The following is a 10,000-nucleotide window of genomic DNA, read 5'->3' as shown; positions in this document are numbered from 1 at the left end:
GATTTTATTAGATCTAATGATTACTGTTAATCGATTAATTGCAATTTTGTTTGTAGTTAAGATTTTTTGCATTTTATAAACTCTGTAAATATAACAGTAGGTATATAGAGTTTATATGGGGACACCGGTGGGCGGTAAGGGAGTAGGGGATTCACGGCGGCCATCTTGGATTACGTCACTTCCAACGGCCATCTTGGATTACGTCACTTCCAACGGCCATCTTGGATTACGTCACTTCCAGCGGCCATCTTGGATTACGTCACTTCCGGCGGCCATCTTGTATTTGACCTTGCCCTTTGAACGCGTTGGCCATTTTGTTTTTCTAGAACATTCCGCCTTTTGTTTTCTAGATCATTCTGCAATTTTGAGTTTCGTCCGCCATCTTGAAAATATTTATTTATTATCCGACTTTAAGGAAAAAAATTTAAAATTAATAAAAAATTAAATTATTAAAATTTTAAAACACAATTTAAAAAATATATTATTTAATAATATTTTAATTAAAAACCTACGCATAGAACACCCCACTCCTCTACATTATGAATACACCATCTAGCAATCCACTCCTCTGTTACAATGACATCGTCATCGAACACTGCACTCATCCCTGATACAATTTTTCGTTACACCGCATTCTTGAAAATAAATTTACTATCAAAAAAAAATGTACCATCGTTGTCTGCCGGAGGCATCCATCTTATTTAGTGGAGACCGCCATCCTGATTTCATCTGATGGATGTTATCATCGGGTGTAGGTTTCTAAAGTACGTTAGTGTATGTAACGTCGAGTTTCAATTCTCTTCCAACATTATTATGACCCTTATAGAAAAAATCCACAAAAATCCACAAAATCCACAGTCATTTTATCATGACCCTTATAGACTGAAATCCACAAAATCCACAGTCATTTTGTTGTTGTTACCACCATTTTATCTTAAAGACTTATTATTTATAGGTTTTAACTAAAATATATTTTATCAATACTATCGTTGTGGATGCGATATTTAAAGTAATGATAATTTTAAAAAAAAAAATTATTACTCCATCTTCCCGGACCAGAAATTTTAGCGTCCTAACTCACAAGTAATATTCTCTTTTCATGTTTGCGTACTCGAGGTTTAAAAGCTGCATGGAAGCAGATATTTTTAATGTTTGCATACATGTTTTCACAACAGACACTATACATCAAAAAACGGAAACTACATACAACAAGGTCTCAGCACTGCAGATGCCAAGGTTATAGTAAAAATACTTAATAACTTTTTCTTCCATCAAATTATATTAATTACTACTTCATAGCCGTCACAGGAACCAGAAATTGTTCAGAGTCCTAACCCACAAGTAGATAAGAATCTCTTCTAAGTAGGAACATGTTTGCGTACACGTGTTTACAAGAGCTGCACGGAAGCAGACATTTTAAATGTTTGGGTATTAATGAACCCCCACCTCCAACCCCCCTTAAAAATTTAATGAAAGAAAAAACACCCATAGCTTTAATCGTTAACGGGAATATTATGCTACAAACAAAAATACCGATTCACATTTGTACCGTATTAGATGATCCCCTTATCTTCACGAGAGAGACCACATCCGACACATAACCTTTTACGTTTCAACTTAATGTCTGATCGCTATAGTGTATATGATGCAGTTACAACACTCACCTCAGCCATTACCTACAGTTGCTACGAGCAAAGCCATTACCTACTGCCACTACGAGATGCACTTCATATTAAATGAAAATAGTATTTTTTTAAGTCGTGGCAAGAAGTCGAAGGAAATAAAATATTAAAAAAAAAAATTAACACTATTTAATAAAAAACCACACACTGCTTCAAACCATCTTTTTCCCCTTGTTAACACAATACCATTCAGAAGGCGTTACCGACCCCCTTCACAACACCCCGCTCACCAGTAATTTCCATACTAGCCATCAATTACTCTGTTCACACAACTATACAAGCATCACACAGATCCAAAGGTGAAAATTGAGGAATAAATGTTTAATAGAATCCCCCCCTCTTGCAGCAATATCCTCCACAGTCATAGTGGAGGTGTTCACAGGTACATCTGCGATGTCTTCCGACTCTTCGTCTTCATCCATCGCAAGAGCTTCTACATGGCCTCTAGGCTCCTGACAGCACGCATAGAACTCATCCTCAGCAATTTTCTCATAGCTGGCACGACACATATTACTAGCTCTGTTGATAACTACGAATGATACATCCTAAGGCTGCAATTGTTCAACTATCCCCACTCCTCTACCCTTTCTTTTACAGTCCTGTTCGTGCGTGCCAAGCACACATGTCACTGACGCACGGCCTTTGACGTCAGAAGATCTACCCCCTCCCCCCATCTACTAGAAACCGTCCATACCCCAAATAGCTGCGTCATTTAGACCTGTCGCCACGCGTCCCCAGCCACCAAATACCATTTTAAGCACCTTTGACGAACATCCCAAACTCTGGTAACAAATAAAAAGTTTCAAACAGTACATAAATAATTACATTTTATATTTACTTTAGACTTGCATTTATTAATATTAAAATTACAACATTTCAAAACATTAAAATTAATATGGCTTCAGTAGATTGTATCCAACTGATTTTCACATTTATCGAATCCTAGCCACTTCACAAACAAGGGATCATCTTTCTAATACATCAATTTTTCTAATTAATAATCGCTTGGGTACTTGGTAGGTTGAATTTTTTACCCATAGAATTCGCCAAGTATCGCCGTACATCGTAAATCTTCCAAGTAGTAACATCTCGGATGGTAATTACTTATTTTAACAACACGGAATATTTATAGACCATTTATAAATACACACAAAATATTCAATTTTTGCTCTAAGTTTTATTACGCCTAGTTTATATGCATCAAAATAAACAGTTTCCAGGAGTTTGTTATATGTTACATTAACAGGCACTATTCCAATTTTTCTGTGTTTTCTGTAACATATAAATCCGCTTATTACTTTTTTCGCTACGATCCCCCTTCACATGGCTTCCTTTAGAGTTGGATTATATCATTTATTCACCCATCCTTTTATCTCGGTGAACATAGTTTAATTATTTATTCGAAACAATCCTACAATACTTCTTGGCTACAAAGCTATAAGCTACAAGGTTCCATTAGGCTACGAGCTTAGAATACTACGAGGCTACAAGACCACGAGGCCACAAGGATACATCATAAACATATAGGAAAAAAATTTTGGTAAAAAAATACCAACTCAGCTAATTTAAAGCTTACAGTAGAGCAGAAACATCCCTGAAATATGTATTTTATGCTTACTACAAGACCAAGTGGTTTTTGAACCATTACATATTCACCCCTGGCTACAGACTTGACAAAAACATTCAATGAAACGGACACACATTTGGATAAAACATTCAACTCTCCATACCTTTAACCATTACTGTTGGCATTAAACTTTGACCTTGACCTTGACCTTTGACCTTGACCTTGAAATTTACCTTGACCTTGAGCTACGACATTGTCCTTGAAATTTTACTTTGACCTTGAACTTTGACATTGTCCTTGAAATTTGACCTTGACCTTGATCTTTGACTTTGACCTTGATGTCCATCATGGATCCGAAATTTTGGTGTTCAGTACATGCTACCAGGAGCTACCACGTGCTAGTGGTCATTGCAACCATCATGTTTTCGTCTGCTGGAGGTTGCCATATTGTGTGTACTTATCTTACCATCATGCTAGTTATATTCTAACATGCTACATTGCAGTTATCATTTATTATTACTGAGGTGCCCAACATCTTGAAATTTGGCCGCCATCTTGAAATCATGTAATTATTTAGTTAGAAATGCGGGAAAAATTCCAATAGTCTCCGAAAAAATCAATTATTTATTTGCAAATTGAATCGATGGATCCCTGTCCACGGTTAGATTCTTGACCAGTGACAGTTGTAACTAATTATTAAATAAATTTTAGATTCTGTTTTCCATTACCTTTCGCGGAGTTTATTAATCATTCACTCTACGAAAAACAACTCATGTCAATATACCTGACCAAAGAATTTATACAGTGCCGATTAGCCTATTATGAGTGTCTAATTTTTCAATAATCTGAATAACTTATAAGCCGTTCAGGTACAAAGCCACACATATAGATCAATTGTCTTCAGTCCATGAGACCGAGTCATGTCATTATAAGACGTATAGAATAGTCATTTCAGGACCGCATGACCTTCGTCGTTAGCAAATTATATTCAATTAATCCATCGTGACATTTTTATACATAATAAAGGACAAAGTGACCTTGAAAAATATTTTAGTAACACCAAGTTGTTTAAACTAGTAAATATTCAGTTACTACATTTTGTACAATGCGCAATCAACAAAAAGGAAGCACCGACATCGAAAAGGTGGCACATTTGGAAGCACCGACAACGAAAAGGCAGCACCATCAACGAAAAGGCTCCATCAGTCTTTAGGCTACAATATTCATTGACTCCAATATTCATTAGCGCCAATATTCATTGGCTCGATTAATTCGCTCGCTCGCTCCAATATTCATTGGCTCCAAAAGGCTCCAAAGGCTCCAATTGCTCCAAAATGCTCCAAATGCTCCAAAAGGCTCCAAATGCTACAAAAGGCTCCAAATGCTCCAAATGGCTCCAATGCTCCAAATGCTCCAAAAGGTCCCAAAAGGTTCCAAATTCTACAAAAGGCTCCAAATGCTCCAAAAGGCTCCAAATGCTACAAATGGCTCCAATGCTCCATAAGTCTCCAAAGGTACCAATTGCTCCAAAATGTTCGAAATGCTTCAAAAGGCTCCAAATGCTACAAAGGCTCCAAATGCTCAAAAAGGCTCTAAAAGCTACAAAAGGCTCCAACGGCTCAAATTTCTAAAAATGCTCCAAATGCTCCAAAAGATCCCAAAGGCTACAAAAGGCTCCAAATGCTGCAAATGGCTCCATTGCTCCAAAAGACTCCAAAGGTTCCATCAGTCTTTTGGCTCTAACAGGCTTTTGGCTCCTATAGTCATTGGCTCCAATAGACATTGGCTACAATATTCATTGGCACAAAAATTCATTGGCTCCAATATTAATTGGCTCCAATATTCATTGGCACCAAAATTCATTGGCTCCAATATTCATTGGCTCCAATATTCATTGGCCTTATCAGTCATTGACACCAACAGTATTTTGGTTCCAAAAGTCTTTTGGCTACTAACATATTTGGCTAGAATTCTTCGAGTCTAAGAGACTATGAGACCAAATGGCTACGAGTCTAAAATGATCTATCTGGTTACGTGTTATACATGCCTTGCGAGGCTACAGAGCTACGAAGCTTCTAGTACACGAGTTTACGAGACTAAGAATCTTCAAGTTTACGAGACTGCGATGCTACATAGCTACGAAGTCTCTAGAAAACGAGTTTACGTGACTGCGAGGATAGAGGTCTACAAGTCTGCATCAGTACTTGACTACGAAGCTACTCGTCTACAAGGCTCCATTTGCCGAATCTGTCTTCGTTGGAATCTTCTCTTTTGCTTCAACTGCACCACCAGCATTATGTTATAAGATTACAAGGTTGCTTGCTTACGTAGCTTCAAGTCTACGAGGCTCCAAAGCATCATGACTACGAAGCTTCCAGAATGCATGGTTACGAGACTGCGAGGCTACAATTCAACGAAGTCCCAAGACATTTTGTCTACACGACTTCGAGCCATGAGGTTACGAGACTACGTGACTACGAATCTGCAAGTTTACGAGACTGCGATGCTACAGAGCTACGAAGTCTCTAGAAAACGAGATTACGTGACTACGAGGATAGAAGTCTACAAGTCTGCATGTCTGCATGAGGACTTGACTACGAAGCTACTCGTCTACAAGGCTCCAATTGTCACATCTATCTTCGACGGAATTTTATCTTTTGCTACATCTGTACCATCAGCATTATGTTATAAGATTACAAGGCTACTTGCTTACGTAGCTTCATGTCTACGAGGCTCCAATACATCATGACTACGAGACTACGGACCATGAGGTTACGAGACTATGCGATTGCTAGTCTTCAAGGTTACATGATCGCGAGGCTATAGGACTACGAAGCTTCCAGAACGCATTCTTACGAGACTGCATGGCTAAAAGGCCGCATGGCTACGAAACTACATGACTCTAACTGACTACAATAACACCATTCAGTGGTGTGACTTAATTTATCTCATGCAAAATAACCTGTTTAAGTATTGTCGATTATTGTCATCAGATGACGCCGCGTGTTGCTTACAGGTAAATATTATTTATTTCTTTTATGCAGGATGCGGGATGCTCACTAACGATCGCAATAGAACGATGGTTTCGCTAGACTCCAAGGAAAAGTATGTTTGTTCTTCCAGTCAGTGTTTCACAGATTTCTCAAAGCATATTATTAATTTAACTGAGTAATTACATTTTTTTTTAATTCCACCTGATAAAAATATTGCATGTTTTGATTTAGTAGCAGAAATTATCGAATTAAATGTAACTTCAAATAAAATGACATGTCTCATTAGACAAAAAAATCCATGCAGAGAGCGGTTTCTGAGAATAGTCAGAAGCACTTGAAGAAACTACAGGAATTTAAACAAGAACATAGAAAAACCATCAAAATATTGACAAGAATAATCAGGAGCTCATGGAGAAAACCATCATAATATTGGCAAGAATAATCACGAGCTCACGTAGAAAACCACCATAATATTGTCCAGATTAATCAGAAGCACTCGGAGAAATCCGCCACACGTTTTCTTTGATATAATAAATTTAAAAAAAATTAAAAATAAACAAAAATTAGTAAAAAATTTAAAAACAAAATTTTTTTTACAAAAAATACATAAAATTCTGACTTGTACTTAAACTCTATCTTTGCTCAACAATGATAAGTTTACAAGCTAGCAGAATCTATTTATGTATTTTTTGTAATTTTTGGAAAACAGAATCTAAAATTTATTTAATAATTTGTTACAACTGTCACTGGTCAAGAATCGAACCATGGACAGGGATCCATCGATTCAATTTGAATATAAATAATTGATTTTTTTCGGAGACTATTGGAATTTTTCCCGCATTTCTAGCTAAATAATTACATGATTTCAAGATGGCGGCCATATTTCAAGATGTTGGGCACCTCAGTAATAATAAATGATTCCTGCACTGTAGCATGTTAGAATAGAACTAACATGATGGTAAGACAAGTACACACAATATGGCGACCTCCAGCAGACGAAAACATGATGGTGGCAATGACCACCAAAATTTCGGATCCATGATGGACATCAAGGTCAAAGTCAAAGATCAAGGTCAAGGTCAAATTTCAAGGACAATATCAAAGTTCAAGGTCAAGGTAAAATTTCAAGGACAATGTCGTAGCTCAAGGTCAAGGTAAATTTCAAGGTCAAGGTCAAAGGTCAAGGTCAAGGTCAAAGTTTAATGCCAACAGTAATGGTTAAAGGTATGGAGAACAGAAAATTATACTATCATGTTACCAGCACACTCTAGCAGACGAAAACAAGATGGTGGCCTACAGCGGACAAAGACAAGATGGCTGACATGACGTCATACCAGCTGATGGTAAATACCTTGATATTGGTGGTGGTAGGTGAGTCTGTAGGTGGCTTCTCTGGAGGAAGGATCTGATGTGTTTTTTTTTGCCCTCACCGGTTTCGAACCAAGGACGTGAATCGAAATAATCAATCAGATTTCTAATAGGTTAATTTTTTGATGAATTTTGGAGTTTTTACCGATTTTCTAACATAAAAAATACGGATTTCCAAGATGGCGACTAAATTTCAAGATGGCGACCATTATGAGAATTGCAACATTCATATGATCCAATATGGTGGTCATAAAGTAAAGTGTAAGAATGACATGGTACTCAACCAAGATGGCGGGTGTAACGAAATATGCTACATTTATATAATCCAAGATGGCTACCGTAACGATAACTGCAACAGTGGCTTTTAAATTTTTATTTAATTCGACTATTTAAATTTTTGTAATGATTTTTTTAAATTATTCCCGATTTTCTAACATAAAAATTGCGGATTTTCAATATGGCGACCGTAACAGAAATTGCAACGGTGACGTCATACTCCTAAAAGAGGCTTATCGGAGGCTGAAGACATGGATTTTAAGCTTATATCAGGAGTTTTGTGGTTTTTAAGGCAAAACGACTTTTGTGGTTTTTCGAAATCCTAATTATTCCTCGAAACGGGAATTTTTCCCTCGAAAACGGGAAATTTTGAGTCATATTGAATCATTTTTGAGGAATTTTAAGGAATTTTGAGTCTAAAATGGCCGCCGTGATGTCACATTCCAAGATGGCGTACAGACAATCACAATCCACGCGCCAGCGCCTGTTTCAGGAAATACTATCGTATACTACTAGTGTCACATGACATCTCCATAACACATTGAAAATACAATCATAAAAAGAAATTAACTTTTAATAAATTAGCATTGACAAAAAACAAGCCTACAACAATGCCTAATGCGAAGTTTCATATAAAAGAGAAGCGAATAAGGACAGAATGTGAGACCTCTACGAGCTCGAACGAAATTTTGTCAGAAACTTTAGATAAAGACATGTAGCGTTTTGTGTTGGAGGTGACATATCCTTGCAGAGTAATTTTTTATTTTAAATCATTATGAAGGTGTGTCTCCTTCACCACCGAATGCAAACTTTATGTCCGCTGTGTTAGTCTGATGAACATCATGAGAGTGGAGGGATATTATCATGAGATTATATATAATTTAAATACCTTATTATGTATTTATCAAACCAATGTTATAATCACGGAAATAAAAAAATTGTGTTGCTATTACATTTAAAATGAAAAGGCTTTTGCTATATCATTTATTTGGCATCAATAATATCGCTGAAAAGTGGACAGAATAAAACATGTAATGTTTTGAGTTGTAGAAATATGGGTTATAATAATTTAATTTTACAATAATTATCACTACATTGGTAGTTCTTTGCCCACTCTATTCGTTTGTATAATATTTTTTTTTGAGTACTCTTAACATTTGATACGCTAGAATTAAGTCCATTTTAATCACTAAGTGTTATGTGTTGACTAAGTGGCCCACCAGTCAGCTGACAGTAGGCTGGGTCTTTTGGCAACCTGGGTACCCCGCTTCGTGAAAGCTTCTTACACTATTTTTGGGGCTATTTTCGATTTTTCAAACCAATTTAATTAGAATCCTAAATCATCTAGTAACAAAAACCACGGAAATATAATTTTGCGTAAGTCTAAACAAATATCTGCCACCAAAAAAAAAAAAGCCCACCTGACGGTTACTTTCTGTAGTTCCAGTCATAAATCAACTGAACAGATCGCGCACTAATAGAAACAAATGTTTCCAAAACTGTGTTATAGGAAGCAACCCTGTATACTTATAACTGCGATCTGTAAAAGTAAAAATATGGTGTTTTCCTTCATAGTACTTTTCTTCCTGTTTACATCAACCACCCCGTTCCGCTGTGACGCATGGGATTTCATTCCCCTTCCTCCTAACGACATTCTTCACCAAAGACAGGACCTTGAGCTGGAACCAGCAACAGTAGAACGGAAACTCAGGCGCCCCGCTGACGGATTTACCGTGGAACACAGAAGACATGCAAACATAGCAAGAGGCTACAGGGCTCTAACGTAGTGAAAAATTTAGAAGTTCTTGTCTATCCAAGCTAGGACAATTGATGCAAAAAATCTACTTCAACATTTCAGAATTATTATTTCAGCAAGTATTTTGGCCAATAAAAACATTATTTTGCTGAGAGGATACTGGCATCACAAACACAGGGAGACCAACTGTGAAATTCAACCCAGGCCTTTTTCGTACAACAATCACTTTCATTTCTCTAAAACTAAAAAAGCATTTGTTTTACAGTTCAACATAAATTTTAAATTATATAATTTGTTTGAATTATAAACTTGTGTTTCAATTGTTTTAAGCAAAAATCATTACAAAAATAACTTAAAT

Source organism: Bacillus rossius, chromosome 2, assembly GCF_032445375.1.
Source record: "Bacillus rossius redtenbacheri isolate Brsri chromosome 2, Brsri_v3, whole genome shotgun sequence".
NCBI classification, from domain to species: domain Eukaryota; kingdom Metazoa; phylum Arthropoda; class Insecta; order Phasmatodea; family Bacillidae; genus Bacillus; species Bacillus rossius.
Note: the sequence above shows the minus strand (reverse complement) of the source record.